The 20,656-nt window shown below is 33.8% G+C and overlaps 1 long non-coding RNA gene across 1 annotated transcript in view; it reads right to left on the bottom strand.

Moving 5' to 3' along the window:
• Positions 1-1,258: 1,258 nt before the first annotated feature.
• LOC141553464 (uncharacterized) overlaps positions 1,259-20,656 on the bottom strand; it is a 55,297-nt gene continuing 35,899 nt past the window's right edge. Inside the window, exon 3 of the long non-coding RNA XR_012485461.1 lies at positions 1,259-1,510. This is a non-coding gene — a long non-coding RNA (uncharacterized LOC141553464). The remainder of the gene's footprint in view (positions 1,511-20,656) is intronic.

The following is a 20,656-nucleotide window of genomic DNA, read 5'->3' as shown; positions in this document are numbered from 1 at the left end:
AAACTAGTATTTGAACCCAGGTTATCTCATTTCTAATGCCCTGCTTTTTGCACTAAAAACCCTCCCTTTTCCCCACTAGCTTCCACCCAGTCTTCAAAAGCTTAGTAGAACCATTTAATTTTTGAATGCTATTGCCTATACTGAACTTAAAATAGCTTAAAAGGAATTAATTTAAAGTAAATTTGGACTAGGACTCAAGTTTTTTATGAGAGAAGAGTAAAACTCTGAAAATTCAGGTCCTGCTATTTTGTAACTATTTATGTTATTGGGGTGGTATGGTAGGGGTTTTTTTCTCATTAGGAGAAGCAATCATTTCTTTCCAAGAGTGTTAATACCTCAGTCATTTAAGCTTCCTAATTTGATACTTTTTCGTTAAGAAGGAAACCTGGAACGATAGAAGGAAATGCTGAGAGGAAATTGCTTGCACTGAACTTAATGGTTTTGTGGGCTGAAGCTGTGATCACATTTTTTTCACAGTATGACTCAGTCATATAAATGTTTGGTTTACTTAGCCCTTTAATTTGACATGAAATTGAACAGGGCAAAACTCAAAAGTGCCCATAATTTTTCTTGACTTTTAACTACATTTATTTTGTTGCTAATTGAGCACTTTGTGTTTGCAAGTAGAACTAGTCAAATGGGTTCTTAGTCACCAGAAGGTGACTTAAAAATATCTATTTTTCAGTTAATTCTTGGCTGTGATAGACTTTCCCCCAAACCTGCCTCCTACAAGGGAATTTGAAGATCAGAGTTGTAGTTTCTGTTAATGTCAACACAATGTAAGTAGAGTTCATTATAGAGCCCTCTGGGAATCACTAAAGTGATTACATTCTCTTTGTAATCTGCAAAAAGAACTCTTCAGAAGATAGCAATTCAGTGAAAAGAGATGGGGACCATCTGGCTCACTTGTAAGCCAGTATTTTTGTTCTTTAGGTTGTTGTTATTGGGAAAAGAAATCAGCAAAGGTTATGTTTTTTTCCTCAGAAAGTTGTGAGGAATTGGAAAAATAATCTGTTAGGGCTAGCCTCCCTTGTATAGTCCAGTCCAACATCCCAGGACATGGCCAAATCCAGTGATTTCTGTTCATGTTATACAAGTGACCATCTGTCATGATGTCATTTTATGGGCAAGATCCAAATATAAATTCTGTTCTAAAAAATTCTCTATCATTCTTTTTCAGTCTTTATCATCTATGACCTAGTCTCTTCTACAGAATATACGCATGACAGACATTGGAGTCAGTCTCCTATAAGATAAAGTTGAAAAGGTCTCATAACTACCACCACCTCGTATAAAAATATATACCCCATCTAAATATAATAAGATCTCTATTCCATGGTTGGAGAAATTCCTTCTTTTTGATTAATAACTATCCTTTATGAATACTTTTTTTAAAAATGCAAAGATACTTAAGAGAAGTAATGCATTAGTTCACCAACACATTTGGGAGGAATTAATTCAAAAGCTTACTTTTTAGGAGGGTCCAAGGCTGTAGAAAAACATTAAGCACCTGGATAGAAAGGAGAGGATGGAAAAAATAGTTAATAATACTCTGGGGCATAATTCTTCAGAGAAATGTGTCCTGAATGTGTTCAGAATAATAAGTTTAGTTATTAACATCACATTTATCTTGGTCTCCAATTTCCCCTTGATAATTTTTGCTCATTCTTTCTCAGTCAGAAGGTCATTCTTCTTGAGAGATAAAGTGGAAAAATAATAGAAATAGATACATTTGCTTTCTTTCTGTCATCAGTTAACATTAAGCATTTTATCCTAAGTGCACAATTTCTATCCTTGTACCAAACATAGATTGTAAAATCTCTTTAGTTGTCCTTATCATTCCACAGACTTCTGCTCATTTAAGACTTTAGTCTTGATATTACCATTCTTAGAAGACTATGTTACACTTTTAGAGTTTTCCATGGTTAGATGCTCCTCCTTCCACTTTTTGTACCTGTCCTTTTAAAGAATTAACTCATCAGGAAACACTCGTACAAATACATCATTTTCTTTAGCTATTTCTAGAAATGTTTAAGAGAAATATTAATGACTACTTGCCAGGGGTCCTTTATTCTTTCCGCTATACCAGATACACATAGACAAGTTTTATCAACTATGAAGTTACATGTTAAAGCACATTCATACACTTCATACATGTAACACCAAACACATAAATGTTCTATTCCTTGGAATAAGGGACTACTCTCATATTTGATAGAGTATAGTGTCACTGTAGGGTATAGAAAAAGAAAAAAAGTATGTAAAATTTGTTTATATTCATAAAATTGATAAAAATGATACAAATAATGGTGAAAAGTTCTATCTTAATATGGTTTTACCTAATTTTATAGGCAACAGTCTAACCATCTTTTTTGATACTGATCAAGATGAAGATCTAATAAAAACATCAATGATTCCAAGACAGGGGGTTATATGCATCAGTCAGACTTAATTTACTTTTAATCTTAATCTATATTATTAGTTTTTCCTTTTCCATTGCACTTATCATTTCCCTGCTATGATTCAAGGAATTGCCAGATCGTGTGTGTGTGTGTGTGTGTGTGTGTGTGTACATGCAAATGTGGGGAAATACTGGGTCATTGCTAGATCCTTCAGAGGTTTTTAGAGAAATGCAAGAAGTATATCTAAGCCCTTTGCCAACAATATGACATGCTGACATGGTTCAGAGTACTGAAGGAAGGGGCTTAGATCAGATGCAGCACTGTGTGATTTTTAAAGGGCAGGGACCAAAAAAAGGATAACAACAGTGAAGTTGAGAGGGGAAATAGGGAAGGAGAGAAGAAATAAGGAATGACACAGTAATACCAGTGCTTCTTGCAAACAAGCCCTGACTGATATTAGCTAAAGGCACCTTTAAACAGCTCTTTCCACTGAAGATGGGAGAGCAAGAGATAAGGAGAAGGGAATTCAAAGATAGATGAGTAGGTGAACCAGAACAGTATGCAACAGAATTCCAATTCTGGAGCATAGTTGTTAGAATCCTGGAGCCAGAATATTTTTGTCCAGGCAACTTTGATCATAAGAATCACCAAAATCTTCCATAATATAGACATGCTACAAATTTACTGCTAGACATCCTACTTCAACTTTACTGGGCATTGGAGAGTACTGAACTTCCTCTTGTTTCATGATGTGACTAGAAGTCTGAAGAGGGAGGGGTCAGATTCCCAAATGAAAGAGGATATTTTTGATTTTTTGCCTTGGAAGGAAGAACTGGCAATGAGTAAAATGTGCTTTGAGATGCATGTGTCTTGCTTTAAATTTTACTTTGCTTTTATGTAATCTGATTAAATTACTGCCCATTTTGACTTTACCTAAAGGTGAATGAGTAAAACAATATTCACCAGGTTTGAAAAGGAAAAGGTGTGGCCTTGAGGTTGGGGCAGAGTCATTCAAGTGACATGCCATGATTCACATATGCTCCTCAATGAGAGCCTGGGATATAGCTGGGAGGAACAGAGTCCTGAGTGATTAATCTGCCTCAGGGCCCTAACTGTTTACAAAATCCAGAGGACACCACAGTTAAGAGATATAAATAAAGACTCAAACAGCTTCTTTGAAGAGGCAAGTTCAGTTTGGTAATACAATTCAATTTTATTTCAATTCAGCAAACATTGAGCCTATTGAGCTGGAGGTACTCAATAGTATTAGGCAATGGCAAATTAGAACCTGAGCCCAGGCTGCTCCTCCAAAAGATGGAATATAATAAATAGGTAGTATTGTTAGATAAAGGAAGCAGTCCTATCACTTCCAGGGCACTCACTAATTTCTTTCATGAGAACTACAATATTCAGACCTGCTACAGAGATACTATGCAGTTCACAGAGGGGAAAAATTTCCTCAGTGCTAAGGTCTCCAAAACCCTGCTGGCTGCTATCTATAGCAGTGACCCAGGATGAGCTGAACTCTTTAGCAAAAGGCCAGTAAATAAGATGATTAGGTGTTTTCTCAACTGTTGGCAAGCTATCTCACCAGGGGAGACAACTTCTCATCCCTGGGCATGACATAGTAGGCTGAAAACTGGTCCCTCAGAAAATCAGAAATTCAAGAATAGATACTCTAAAATGGCAATGCCATTCGTGCCTTATGCTGTTTTCCAACATCAGTTCAGTATTATTCAGGTCCCAGAGACCACAAGTGAAGAACTGCTGGATATAATTGCAGCAGAATCATTTTTGGCTAAAATAGATCTTCATGGGGGAGAGGAGTTCCTCTATTTTCATAACTCATTATTTTACCTACAAGTATCACCTTATATTTTCCTGGGAGAACAAATTTATACTTTTTCTTGCATAGAAGAACTTCAGCATGCAATATGAATAGATCTAATGGGCCTGTAAGTTGATGGGTCTCTTTCTACTGCTTTCCATTCCTCCTTGTGTATAATAAGCCTTTGCATGCCATTTTTATAATGTTTTCATTGATGTCAAGACCTTAGTATGAAACATGACTAGCACCCGTGCTTTCTTGCACCTGACCTCCTACATCTTTCCTATCTCCTTCAGCAATGGGCATAGCTGGAGGACTGTTTACTCCACAGCTTATTTCCCCTTTATCCTTGATGTCCCAGGATGTCAAAGGCTGTGAATATAATATTGATTTTATAAAGTACTTTTACTGCAACATGTCAGTTATCATTAGCTTCAACCCTAAAGAAGCTTAGCCATTGAGCTGGATTTGCACGCGATGTGCCTTCCTGGCTCTCAGAAACTGTGAGATAGTGAATACTTTATTTATGAGTGGCAGTGAGTTTTGAAAGCCCAGAGCAAACCTAAAGCCTCCAGCTATCCCTCTGGTCTGTGTGTACACAGCATCAATGCCCTCACATTAAATTTGAAAACCTAAGCAAATCAGAGAGAAGTATCATTGGCTGGTATGTCAACAGACAGAAGAATTGATAGATCACATTAAACCTCAGTGGCTAGAGCTAGTGGAAGAAGAAACATAACATAGCTTTTTTTCCTTGAACTTCCAACCCCTCCCTTCCTTCACCCTTTGCCCTTCTTTCTTTTTTGTCTTTTTTTATCTTCTATATCAGAGTCATCAGTCATAGCAATTACTAGATTCTGATTATTCATCTGAGAAGATAAAGAAGAAAGATTTTTGCAAAGAGCTTTAAGTTCAGGCAACATATTTGGCTTACACTTAATAGTCATTGGATTTTTTTTTTTTTTTGACAAAATAAAAGAGGCCATCTTCAATTCTTACCTAGCTTTAATCACTGAATGGATGTTGTCTTTTTTAAACTGAAACTGTTAAAGACCTTAGTTTAAAAAAGACCAGTTTAAAAAAGTTTTAAAAAGGCCAAGCTTATCTTCAACAATGAGAGGATCCAAATAGGATCCAATCGATCAGTAATGAAAGAACCAGCTACACCAAGGGAAAGAACACTGGGAAATGAGTATGGACCACAACATAGCATTGCCACTCTTTCTGTTATTGTTTGCTTGCATTTTAATTTTTCTTACCAGGTTATTTTTACCTTCTTTCTAAATCTGATTTTTCTTGTGCAGCAAGATAACTGTATAAATATGTATACATATATTGTATTTAACATATACTTTAACATATTTAACATGTATGGGACTGCCTGCCATCTAGGGGACAGGATGGGGTGAAGAAGGGGAAAAGTTGGAACAGAAGATTTTGCAAGGGTCAATGCTGAAAAATTACCCATGCCAATATACCATTGCCAATACCCATTTTGTCAATAAAAAGTTATACACACACACACACACACACACACACACACACACATACATACATACATATATATATATATATATATATATTTTTTTTTTTTTTTAAAGGCCAAGCTTTCTCACTGTATCCAGGTCCACTTCAAGTGCCTATGATCATAGAATTAGTACATCTTATGATTGGTTATTAAACCCAACCCTTCCTTACTCCAATTATGGAAAACACAAATGACTCTAATAGCACTTGATATCTATTAGCTTGCTTAGTTCTTTCTTTTTTGTCTACATGCCTCTGAAACTCACAAATCTGAAAGATAATAGGCAATCTCTGGACATATCCTATCAAGAAGAGGGACAACAATATCTTCTTTTTGCTTTGATCCTTTCATTCTTTTTACTTTAATAATTGTTAGAACTGTTGTTTCTCAAAAAGATGATCAGCCAGTATATTCAACACACTGGCTCTTAATACACTGATAATGAGGATGATGAGGATAATGATGATGAAGCTGAGGATGATGAAGCTAAGAATGATGAGGATACTACAACAATAGCAGATACCTTGTTTCTCCAAATAATTTTATACTATAACTAATAAAAATGGTTTCTGGGGGGCAGTCACTAGTGTGGTATAGAAAGAGGTAAGACATGGCACTGTTTTCTTCTCCACCTCTATCTGTGCCTTTATCCTATAGGACTTCAACAATTATGTTGATGCTCCTTCAATTATACAAACTTTCCCATTCCTCAGTCTCCTCAAATTCTGTAACCTACCTTTTCACTCCATATCCAGAGATAATCACAACTGGAATCTCACCATAGTTTATACTCTACTTTCTTGATCAAAAACTCTGATATTCCTCTATCTGACCATAATCTTCTATCTTTCTAACTCTGTTTATGACTTCCTCTTCCTTAACTTATTCTTCACATTAATTGCATCATCATCCTATCATCCCTTAGCACTATGTCAGGCCATTATCCTTACTCTGACTTCAATTTCTTTCCTTTCTAATTTTGACCTTATAGCAGTAACTCCTAATCTGTTTACATCATAGACTCCTTTGCTAGTCTACCTCTTAGAGTAAAATCTTTAAATACATAAAATAAAATTTATAGATTCACAAAGGAAATGAAAGCTAAATGAAAACAAAAATATAATTTTTCTATCTAAGCTTGTGGACCCGTTGAAATCAATCTATCCCTCATGGAAAGGAGGAAAAGTCTATAATTCTTGATAAAGAACCCTACCCTATACTTTACCAATTCATTATCACAGTTTGCTCTATTCTCAAATTCTTTACCACCTTGCCTTACCTTCAATCATCCCTTGCCAAACCCCAGACATGGGATACTCCTATGCTTCTTCTATTCATAAACTTTTTAAATTAAGCCAGAGGTAGTCTTACATCATACCATTCAAAGACAGAGACTACATATCTCTTTTTACCAACAAATTGAAGCCAAATGTTAAGGTGCTTAGCTGTTAACTAAGAGTTAGTGGGATAGATACCCTCCAGTTTAGAGGCAAAGGGCAATCTATTGAGACCCCGGGACTCCCTGCCTTTTCTTTCTTATGAGGCAGGGAGTCTCTGCATGTATTCAAAGGCTAGGTGGTTTGACACCTGCATTAGGCTTTGAAGGCCTTTGGTCTAGTTGAACCTAAGCCTTTGAGTTGGCTTTGAAGTATAAATTACATTGAATTGCAAATTCCAAGAAGTAGCTTAAGTGCTGCTGGAGCTTGGGTGAGAGCTTAGCTTAATTAAAGTGCTCTATTTGCATTTGAGTGATGCAAGATAAAGTCTTATAGTTCTTAGTTATATAAGTGTAATGAATAGGGGGGTTAAGGGAAGTAGGAAGGAGGAGATGATTGTGGCTGATGGGATTAATGTGGTGGGTTTTATTGGGTTGTTATACCACTGCATTTTTGAGTTGTTGGTGGAAGGGAATATGGTGAGGCTAGATGCATAAATAATTCATTTGTAAAAGAATAGGTTTAGTAGGGCTGAGAGAGTTATTATGGTGGCTATTGTGATATTACCATTGGTAATAAGTTCTTGTAGGATGAGTCATTTAGGCATAAAACCGGTGAGGAATAGAAAGCCCCCTAAGGAAAGAAGTGTGAGGAGGAGGATGATGGTCGTTGCCTTGGTTTGTTTCATAGGCAGCAAAGGGATTTAACTTTGGTGGTGTTTGAAAGGTTGAAGGTTAGAAATGTAGTTAGGGTCACTATGATGTAGATGATAAGGTTAAGGATTGTCATGGTGGGGTTAATGTGTACAATAATTGCTATTCAGCCTATGTGGGCAATGGATAAGTAGACTAGAATTTTTCGTAGGCGGATTTGGTTGAGTCCTCTTCATCCTCCTAGGATAGTCGATAGAATTGCAAAGGTAATGAGGATATTTATGTTTAGGCAGGGGATGACTTGGTAGAGGATAGATGTTGGGACAATTTTTTGTCATGTTGGAAGGATTATTCCGGATAGGAGGGGGATTCCTTGTGTTACTTTGGGCACAAAGAAGTGGAAGGGGACAAGGCCTAGTTTTATGGAGAGGGCCAGGGTTATTGAGACATAGGCTCATTGGTCAGAGAGTTGAAAGAGTGTTCATTGTATGTAGATCATGCATTGTAGAACTCTACATACTCTACCTACTCTAAACTCTAAACCATACTGAATGAATGCACTATAAATTATGTTATCTAGGCTCAACTGGACCTCTTTTTGCAATAAGACAATCTTTGCTTTATTTCCTGATTCCCTGAGAATATTGCCTTTTACTTTACTAAGAAAAGTGAAGTCACTTGTAAGTTCTTTCTTCTTCCCTTCTCCTGATCTCAAAATCCCTTGACATCATCTTCCACTCTCTCCAGCAATGACATGATCCTTCTCCTTGCCAAGCCCAAACCTTATATGTATGTGTGTGTATAAACCTTTTATCCCATCCATCCCTATTTTCTCCAACAAATTGTCCTCCCAGTCATCCCCACCATTAGAATCTTCAACCTTTTTCTATCCAATGGTTCTTTCCACAACTTCTTATACCATCAATTCTTATACAATCAATACCATCAATTTTTCTTCAAAGAAACCATTAATCTCTTAATTGTCAATTGTGGGAGTTGGTGGAGGGAGAAAAGGGAATAACTCTATAGCACCTATGGGCCAAGGACTATGCTAGGCACTTTACAAATATTATCTCATTTAGTCCTCATAACAATACTAAAAGGTAATTACTATTATTATGATCCCCATTTTATAAATGAGGAAATTGAGGCAAATAGATTAAGTGGCTTGCCTAGGGTTATATTGCCAGTAAATATCTGAGGCTAGATTCAGACCAATTAGCTACCATTGGTAAAATATTTTCTCAATCTTCATCCTTCTTGACCTTGTATATGACATTGTTGAATACCTTCTCCTCTAGGATATGGACAGTATTTTCTTTGATTTTTGTCCTACTTATCTGACCTATCTTCTCAGTCTCCTCTCTTGATTCATTGTCTATATCACACTCTCTAACTGTGCATGTTCTTCAAGATTCTTTGTTGAACATTCTCTTTTCAGCTTTTAGTGGTCTCTATGAGTGACTCTATCAACTTTTGGGGGTCTAATTATCATCTTGATGCAGAAGAATCATAGGTCTATATATTCAGGTTTATGAGTCTTGTATTATCAATAATGTATTGGCCATTCCAAACTGGATGTCCTAGAAACATCTCAATTTCAACATGTCCAAAACAGAATTCATTGTCTTCCCAATTCCATCTACCTTCCAAACTTCCCTATTTCTACTGAAGACAATATTATTCTTCTAGTCTCCTAGTTTCACACAATTACTATTCTAAAATCCTGACTCTCCCTCCTTCCACATATGCAACAAACTACCAAATCTTGCATTTCTAACTCTACAGCATCTCTCAAATCTGACTCCTATTTCTCTACTTACATATTCAGCACCATAGTTCATAGGTCCTTAACACCTCAAGCCTAGACCATAACATTACCTACTAATTGATATCCCTGTCTCAAGTACCTCTAAATCCCAATCTGTCCTGAGATGTCAGCCCTCAGAGAACCAGATATATTGTAATCGGGAAATGTTTAACAAAATTAATAAAATACAACATAGATAATGTTAATTTGTGATCTTCTAAATCAAAAAATGGTTAATAGGGATGTTTCCCTTTTAGTTTGATATCAATGCACCATACAGCTTGCAAAATGATTTTCTTCAAGCCCAGATATGGTAATATCACTCCCCTTCCAATTTCCTCCAGGATAACATAAAAGTTTCTCTTTGGTTTTTAAAACCGTTTTTAGCCTGACTCAACATATAACCAATAACTAATTTTGAAAAAAAAAAAAAACCAGACATAGAGGGTTTCATAAAGGAATTATATGACAGAAAGAGAAGATGGGCTGTTCATGCAATAAGAGCAAGGGAGGACAAGTAGATAGCCAGAGTAATCCACTGATAACTTCTCAATGTCAGAACAAAGTGATTAAGGCCTCAAACATGTTGGGTGGATTCTTTTAAAACAGACATCACACAAGATAGACAGGTTATGACTTTCATCCTTAGAGCAAACTTCTGAAATGATGGAATCACAGATTCATTTGAGTTTCTGAGTATATTTATTCTGACCCTTAGAGGACACACTGTTTTGTCCTTATTGGTGAATTATACAGAGCACACTCAGATATACCCTGATTGATTTTAATCCAATGTGGAAAACCTTGGAAACCTGTCTCCAGATGAATGTGATTGAAGCATTGATATTATATGATGAAAAATAGTCTCATAATCAGCATCAGCAGATTGTCCAACACACAGTAAATCTTTAACTTCTTATTGATTTTTCAATTTATTATTTTATTTCTGTTTAATGTTCATTAAAAAGAAGTTTGGCTTCCCAATTCTCTTCTTCCCTCTAGCCCCACCCCAGACATTTGAGAAAACAAGCAACATGATGTTAATTATATATATGAAATCATGAAAAACATTTCCATATTAGTTATATAGCAAAAACAAAAACAAAAACAGCCAAATAAAATGAATATATATATATATATATATATATATATATATATATATATATATATGTGTGTGTATATATATCTATCTATATATATATATATATATATATATATATATATATATATATATACACTTTAATTTGCTTTCAGAATTTATCAGTTCTCCCTCTGGAAGTGGATAGCATTTTTCATCATGAGTTCTTTGAAACTGTGTTAGATCATTGTATTGATCATAGTATCCAAGCATTTCATAGTTGATCATTGTTACAAAATTGCTGTTACTTTGTATCAATTCATGTAAGTCCTCTCAGGTTTTTCTGAAACGATCTTTCTTACCATTTCTTAAGTATAATAATATTCTTTCACAATCATATACCACAACTTGTTCACACAGAATGGTTGGACTATTTCACACTATCACCAGTGCATCAATGTTTCAATTTTTCCACATCTCTGATATTTGTTCTTTTCTTTTCCTGTCAATTAGCCAATTGAATAGATGTGAGATGGTACCACAGAGTACTTTGTATTCCTTTAATTATGAATGATTTAGAGTATTTTTGTGCAATCATTGATAGCTTTAATTTCTTGTTCTATAGATTGCCTGTCCATATCCTTTAATCACTGAACAACTGGGGAATGGCTTTTATTTTTTATAAATTTGACTCAGTTTCCTATATATTTGAGAAATGAAGCCTTTATCAGAAAAAACTTGCTGTAAAATGTTTCCCCAGTTTCCCATTTCCCTTTTAATTTTTACTCAATTGGTGCCAAATGTTTTAATTTCATGTAACCAAAATTATCCTTTCAGTTTTCATGATCTTCTCTACCTCTTGAGGATCATAAACTCTTCTCTTATCCATAGGTCTGATGGGTAAAATCTTCTTTGCTTCACTTATTTGTTTGTGGTATTATCCTTCATGTTTAAATCATGTACCCATCTTAACCTTATGTTGTTATTTAGCATGAGATGTTGTTCTATAACTAGTTTCCAGTTTTCCCAGCAATTTTTGTCAAATAGTGAATTCTTGGTTATGGCCATTTACTTCTATGTATTGTGTACCTAATATATTCCATCATAACATTTCTTAGCTGGTACCAAATTGTTTTGATGATTATTGCTTTTCAATATAGTTTGAAATCTGATATTGCTGTTTTTCTTCACATTTTTAATTGATTTCTTTAATATTCTTGACCTTTGATAAGATGAGAGAAAAAGATAATGATAAATATTGGAGGAGATGCAGGAAAATTATGACATTAATACATTGTTGGTGGAGTTATGAACTGATTTAACCATTCTGGAGAGCAATTTAGAACTATTCCAAAGGGCTATAAATTGTGCATACCTATCCTTTGATCCAGAATGTCTTTACTGGATTTGTATCCCAAAGAGATCATAAAAAAGAGAAAGGACTCATATGTGCAAAAATGTTTTTGCATCCCCTTTTTTAGTGGCAAGGAATTAGAAAATAAGTGGATGCCTATCAGCTGGGAAATAGCTGAATAAATTATGGTAATTGAATGGAATGGTATTATTAATGAAATATTATTGTTCTGTAAGAAACAATCAACAGGATGATTTCAGAAAGGCCTAGAGAGACTTACATGAACTGATGTTAAATGAAATGAGTAGAACCAAGAGAATATTGTACACAGCAACAACAAGATTATGTGATAATCAACTCTGATGGACTTGGTTCTTTTCAACAATGAAGTAATTCAAACTAATTCCAATGGAGTTGTAATGGAGAAAGCCATTTCCAACCATACAGAAGACTGTGGAGACTGAATGTGGATCACAACATAATATTTGCACCTTTTTTATTGTTATTTGCTTGCTTTTTCCTTTCTCAATTTTTTCCTTTTTGATTTGATTTTTCTTATGCTACATAATAAGTGTAGAAATATATATATATATGTATATATCCATATATATATATAATTGCACATATTTAACATAAAAATGCAGTTTTGATCTTTTGTTCTTCCAGATACATTTTGTAAATTTTTTATCTCGATAATTTTTTGGTAATGTTACTAATATGGCACTGAATAAGTGAATTAATGGGTAAAATTATAATTTGTATAATAATTATTCAGCCTACTCAAGAACAATTAATATTTTCCTAACTATTTAGAGCTCTCTTTATTTGCATGAAATTTGTTTTGCAATTATGTGCATAGAGTTCCTGAGTTTGTCTTAGTATGTAGACTCCTACATATTTTATAAAATGCATTTATTTTAAATGGAATTTCTCTCTCTAGTTCTTCTTGCAGTGTTTTGTTGGTCATATTTAGAATTGGTGATAATTTGTGGGTTTATTTTATATCCTGCAAATTTGCTAAAGTTGTTAATTGTTTCAACTAGTTTTTTGAGTTGATTCTCTAGGGTTCTCTAAATTTGCCATCATATCATGTGATAAGTGACAGCTTTAATTCCTCATTGCCTATTTTTATTTTGTCAGTATCTTTTGTCGTCTTATTGCTGTAGGTAGCATTTCTAAGACATTATTGAATAATGGTGATGATAAAGAATATCCTTGATTCATCTTTAATCATATTGGGAAAGCTTCTATTTTTATTCCCTTTACAGATATATCTTGCTCTTGGTTTTAAATAAATGACCCACAGATTCCTATGCTTTTTAGTGTTTTAAACAGGAATAGGTATTATATTTTGACAAAAGCACTTTCTGTGTCTATTGAGATAATCACATGTTATTTTTCTTTTTTATTGATATGGTTAATCATGCTTATAGTTTTCCTAATATTGAACCAGTCCTGCATTCCTGTTATAAATTCCCCACACACACATACAACATATGTTTTTTGTGATACATTGTTATAATCTCATTACTAGTGTTTTATTTAAAGATTTTGCAATAAAATTCACCTCAAAAGTTGGTCTATGGTTTTCCTTCTGGTTTTGCTCTCCTTTGTAATAGTGTCTTTGAAGGAGTTTGCTGGGACTGCTTCTTTACTTATTTTTTCAAATAATTCATATAGTATAAGGATTAATTGTTCTTTATATTTGATTGAATTCACTTGTAAATATATCTGGTCCTGGAAATTTATGGTTTGTTCAATTTCTTTTTTTAAGGTACAAATGTTTCAGTGTCCTATTTCCTCTTCAGTTAATCTGGGAAATTTATATTTTTGTAAATATTTATTCATTTCACTTAGATTGTCAGTTTAATTGGCATATAATGAAAAAAATTATCATTTGTGTTATTTAATTATATAAATTTATATAATTATATTGTGTATTATAGTATATTGCATTATATGCTGTAATTTATATTAAGATAGGCAATATCTTAATTATTGCTTTACTTTGATATTCATTTGGTGATGCATTTATCCTTTTCTGGTAATTTGATTTTCTTCTTTTTTAAAATCAAATTAACCAGTAGTTTAAATATTTGGTTGGTTTTTTTTTTTCATAAATACAGATACTACTTTTATTCTTTAGTTCAAATGTTTCATTTCCATTTTATTAATCTCATCTTTGATTTGCTATTTTGGTGTTAAATTGGGGATTTTTAATTTGTTCTTATTTTGGTTATTTTGCAGTTATATTTAATATCAAAATATTATATATCAATTCATCAATTTGCTCTCCTCCTCCTCCTCCTCTTCTTCTTCTTCTTCTTCTTCTTCTTCTTCTTCTTCTTCTTCTTCTTCTTCTTCTTCTTCTTCTTCTTCTTCTTCTTCTTCTTCTTTTTCTTCTTCTTCTTCTTCTTCTTCTTCCCTTCTTACTTCTTTCTTTCTTCTTATTCTTATTTTGATGTAAGTGTTTAGAACTATAACATCCTCTAAGTACTGTTTTGGCTATAGCCCACAAGTTTTAGTATGTTGTCTCACTGTTGCTATCTTTAATAAAATGAGTACTTCTATGATTTGTATATATTATTTCTATGATTCCTTTTTATGTCTGTTGATTAATGGATGATATCTGATCATATACTCCTAGTGAATGATTAACACTTCTGTGCATTTACTTATTTAAATGCATGGGCTTAGCCTGAGCCTAACATACTAGTCATTACTCTGTTTTGCCTTGCCTTTCCTCTGTTATTGGAATCTTTGATTCAGAATTCAACACAATGACCAAGCATGTTTCCAGATCACTGATGCAGAATGAGATATATATTTTTGGACACAGCCAGTATGACAATTTGTTTTGCTTAACCATATATATTTCTCACAAAAGTTTTTTTTTTCGTTTTCCCCTCTTAATGAAAAATGTAGAATGAACAGGAAAGGGCGGGGGAGAACTCCTAGACTGAAAAAAAAAAAAGAAATTTAATTCTCCTTTTGTTTTATTAAAGCTTTTTATTTTCAAAATATATGCATGGATAATTTTTCAGCATTAACCCTTGCAAAACCTTGTGCTCCAATTCCCCCCTTCCACCACTCCTCCCCTAGATGACAAGTAATCTAATATATGTTAAACATGTTTAAATATATGTTAAATCCAATATATGCATACATATTTATTCAATTATCTTGTTGCACAAGAAAAATCCAATCAAAAGAAAAAATGAGAAAGAAATAAAGTACAATCAAACAAAAAAAAGAGTGAAAATGCTATATTGTGATCCACACTCAGTTCCCACAGTCCTTTCTCTGGGTGGCTCTTTTCATCTCAAGATCATTGGAACTTGTTTGAATCCTCTCATTGCTGATGAGAGTCACATCCATCAGAATTGATCGTGGTATAGTCTTGTTGTTGCCATGTATAATGATCTCCTGGTTCTACTCATTTTACTTATTGTCCATTTCATCTAAGCCTCTCCAAACCTCTCTGAAATCACCCAGCTGATTATTTCTATGAGAACAATAGTATTGCATAACATTTATATACCATGATTTATTAAGCCATTATCCAATTCATGGGCATCCACTCAATTTCTAGTTTCTTGCCACTACAAAAATGGTTGCCACATTTTTGCACATGTGAGTCCCTTTCCCTCCTTTAAGATCTCTTTGGAATACAGACCCAATAGAGACACTGCTAGAACAAAAGGATTTGCACGGTTTGGTAGCCCTTTGAGTATAGTTCCAAATTGCATTCCAGAATAGTTGGATCAGTTCATAACTCCACCAACAATGCATTAGCATCCCAGTTTTCCCACATCACCTTTAACATTTATCATTATCTTTTCCTGTCATCTCAGCCAATCTGAGAGGTGTGAGGTGGTACCTCAGAGTTTTCTTAATTTGCAAGAAATTTAATTTTTCAAAAAAGATTCTTTGCTACTACCAGAACATTAATCCATTTAAAATTTTTTTGAATTGAAGAAAGCAACCAGGTAGTCTTATTTCCAGGTTCCGGTTGTAAATGCCACATTTTTAAGTCCTAAGGACTGAAATAAAAGTAATGTCTAGCATTAATGGTTTCAAAATAATTTAATTCTTATTGGAGTTCTAAAATATCAATGGCTTAAAAGACAATGAACTTAAGAGGCATAACTATATTGGTAATTATTGATTTCATTTGTACCCTCTCACCTCCAGGACCAAATGCAAAATGATTTATTTGTTTGACATTCAAAGCCCTTCATAACTTACTCCCATTTCTCTATACCTTACATGACTCTCTTTCTCCCACCCATTCCACAGTGGAAGTGACTTCCTTGCTGTTCCTAGAATAAGACAAACCCTCTCTCAGTCTGGGACATTTTTGGGGGGAAGGGGGGCTTTCTCTCAGGCTTCGAATATTCTCCTTCCTTATCTCCACCTCCTAGTTCCCTAGCTTCCTTCAAGTCCCACTCAAAACTCACATTCTATTCTTTAATCCCTCTTAATTCTAGTGCCTTCTCTCTATTATATTTCCAATTTATCCTATGTAGAATTTCTTTATACATAGTTGTTTGCATCATTGAATTCCCCATTAGATTGAGTTCCTTCAGTTCAGAGACCGTCATTCATATATATGTGTGTGTGTGTGTGTGTATGTATATGTATATATACATATACATAGACACATACCTATACATATACATATACATACACACACCCACACACACACACATATATATATCACAGCGGTGGTGGATTTAACTTTTAAAAAGGAACAATTCAGATCTATACAGACATAACTCAATCAGCTTAAATGTAGTGTTGTGGGGAAAAAATGTATTTGGGACAAGAATTTTCTTATCCCATTAAGGTGACCTCATCAAAGTCTTAGATGTGGGACTAGATTTAGAAAAAATCCTAGCTTTGGCACTGACTCCCTGTGTAACAGACAAGTCACTTAATCTCTCTGGTTTCCAATTCCTCATCTATTTAATAAAGGGGATTGGACTTCAGATGTCTAAGTTTCCTCCTAGTTCTAAATCTATTATTCTATGACTATCTCCACAGGAAAATTTCTTCCAAGCCAGATTAAAGTTCTTACTCTTTAACCTTATTAAAGTGATACTATCAGTCTGATCTGACACACCAACTCTTTTACTAAAAGCTTCAAGTGACATGTTTACAAATGTATGCTAAGAGAAAGAAAACATGATAACACATTCCCTCTACCTGGATAAGAAAATAACTGGATTGTGAAGAGATTAGGGGAAAAGGATGGAAAAAAATCTGACAAATATTTAGTTTGTTTTTTCAAACTACACTGGGATTTTTCTGCAGAACTAGCTATCTATATTTATATGACTATATTTGATGCTATATTAAATATTTCTATTCATTCTATATTTAAATAATTTCATAGGTTTCAGCATTTTCTAGACTTGATCAACATGAACTTTAAAGCTTAGCATAGTTCCTGGCACATAGTAAGCATTTAATAAGTTTTTGGTAACTGACTAAATAAAGTATTGTTCACTGAACTATTTTCATAAAATCCTTATTCTATCAAACATTGTACTAGGATACTATGGAATGCTCCTTAAATTTTTAATTCTTTACATAAAAGACGGGTACTTCTGGCATTTAGGCTCAAAGTTAGGATAAGTTTGGAATTCCTGTTATGGGGTCATTTCATTTAAAAATAGCAGATTTCAAAATGGATACACTCTGGCCAATCTGTACTCTTTGGTGATTCCTGGAAACATTTGATAGCTACCTCAATGCCTGAACTATCTCCCATGTCTGGAATACTTTATCTCCCCATTCTCATCTCTTGGAATTCATGGTTCCCTTTAAAGCACAGCTAAAGTGCCATTTTCTAGAGAGACATTTGTAGATTCTTCCAGTTATTAGGGCTTTCTTCCCACAATTACTTAGGATTTATTTATTTTAAACATATTTAACATGAAAGTAATGCTCTACTTCTAGGCTTATTTCCATAAGACTCTGCTCATTGATGAAAATTGATTATTCAATGTTCTGCACCTGCATGAAGGGAAAGTTGGCAAGAGCATGAGAGAAGAGAGATCCTGATCTTCTAGTTTCCAGCTTTTAGAGAGGAAACTTAGGGTTCCAGATTCTTTTCAGAGAGAATTTCCTGAAGAAAGATAAGACTTTGGAAAGAAGCCAATAGAGGAGGGGGTACATTAACTTATATGTAAATGTTTTTCTCATTGTTATTTAGTCCTTTTCAGTCACATCTTACTTTTTGTAACCTTATTTGAGATTTTCTTATCAAAGGTACTAAAGAAGTTGTCCATTTTCTTCTCCAAAGCATTTTATAGATGAGGAAACTTAGGTAAACAAGGTTAAGTGATTTGTCCCGGATCATACAGCTAATGTCTGAAGCCAGATTTGAACTTAGGAAGATGAGGCTTCCTGAATTCAGGCCTATATCCCTTCACCAACTAGCTACCCCTAGTACTATTCACTAACATTTATATAGTGCTTTAAGGTTTGCAAAGTATTTAAAAAATCTTTTTTTATCCTCACTTCAAACATGGGAAGTAGCTTCTTTTTTTTCTCATTTTACAGATGAAGAAACTGAGACAGAAATTAAATAACTTGCCCAGGATTGTGCGCACACATACACACACACACACATACACACATCATGTTATTACACAGAATTCAGAATTCTTTTTATTGCCTTAAACTTTATTTTTTAAAAATCCATACTAAGTATTTTAATATGTAAATAACTGAACAACCAACATATTAACTTGTCATATTACCTATGTATTACAATTGAATATTTTGTAATAAAGTTAGTAATATTTAGATAATTTATTATATGCTTATAAATATAGAAATTTTCCTATCAAAATATATTTTTCACAAGATAAATAAATAAAATCCTAGCAAACCTACCTATACAAAATTAGAATCAACTTGTTGGATTTCAATGTAATACATAGTCTATAACTAAAAGTTTGCCCTGTCTACTTCCCTCATTGCTACTAATTTTCTGGGCTAAACCTTATTTAATTTTTTTATTAAAAATGTATTATGTTGAAATCTTTTTCATTCTTCATAATCTTCAGCCAAACTCTGTACACTCACAATTCTCTATTTAATTGTTAGTAGTTGAATCAGAAGTATTTAGAACTCTGGTATTGAAAGAGTTTGCTATAAAACTTGCTGCAATTGCTGTGAATGCCCATAGATATCAATGGCATTTGTCAAGTGGCTAAAATCTTTTTCATATTCACATTGGGCTGGTAATTCCTCATCAAATATCTTAGGTCAAATTTGAACTTAGGTTCTTCTTGACTCTAGGTCAAATGTTCTATTCAATAATAGAATAAAAATTATTAGTTTCTTGTTTAGCTGCACCAATAAAATATAAATTCTCTTGGGGGCAGGGATTATTTCTTTTTCTTTCTTTTTTCTGTTTTTTGTTATTGTATTCCTAATATCTACTATATCTGGCATGTAAAAAGCACTAAGCAAATGAGGGATGATTTGAATTCAACTAGAATTACATTGGACAGGACTAATTAAAAAAAAACTTATAAGGAAAACTGATTCTAAAGAAGGGTAACCTGGGTCAAAGTATGAAATGAGATGAGTAGAGGTTTGGGCTTAAGCAAAATGAGTGAATCATGAAGATAAGGCAAGCAAAGGACTGGGAGGCAGGTAAGTTCTAGTTCTAGAATAAAGGAAGAATTCTTAGAAGGTAAAATTTTATTAGTGAAATGAAGAAATGTAGCATGAACCAGTCCTATTTTCCAATGTAACCATGTGGACCTTCTCAGAATTTGTGGACCCAGGCAGAGGGCCAGACCTTAATGAACTCCTCCCAGCTCTCTCCAACTCAAAAACAAACCAGCAACATAACCTTGGTGGTTTCTTTTTTATTAATTGAGATACAACTGCTAGTGCTATGTGTTTTGCTGACATCCTTGTCACTTTTCCTAATGCCCAGATATGAAAATACTTTTAATTAGCCATAAATGAGAGTGTACACACACCACTTCTAATAGACACTACATTTTCCTCAAACTTTGCATCAAAGTACATTAAATATTGCTTTGATGCCAGTGTGTCTCTTTCTTATTAATTGAGATGAAGCTGTGCATAGCCTCACACTGACATTTATGTCACATTTCCCAATACCCAGTTATAAAAATACTTTTAATTAGCTATAAATGAAAATGTACACACAACATTCTCAATAGCCACTATGTTACTGCCCAAGTTCACATCAACACAGATTAAACTGCTGTTGTTGGAGCCTGCTTAATCTAATTCTACCTAGTCCAATTTCCAAGATGACTTGGAAAACTTGTTTTTAGTTCTTGGTAGGTAAATAGAAATAAAGCCACATACAGATCTCTAATTTGGACCCTGAGTCTTTATTTGATAGACATATGTCCCATAAATATACTTTTTAAAAAAGCATTGAAGGGCTTTATTTTTCCCTTAAGATGGTGATAAAATTACTTTGTTAAATATTTTTGGCTCAATGTTCAGCTTCCCAGGACCTGAGCTTCTCTCATTTAGTGGTTTCTGCATTTGGATATAACTCT

The sequence above is a fragment of the Sminthopsis crassicaudata genome, chromosome 2 (assembly GCF_048593235.1).
Source record: "Sminthopsis crassicaudata isolate SCR6 chromosome 2, ASM4859323v1, whole genome shotgun sequence".
Taxonomy (NCBI): Eukaryota; Metazoa; Chordata; class Mammalia; order Dasyuromorphia; family Dasyuridae; genus Sminthopsis; species Sminthopsis crassicaudata.
The sequence above is the reverse complement of the archived record's forward strand: the minus strand, read 5'-3'. Positions and strand labels throughout refer to the sequence as shown.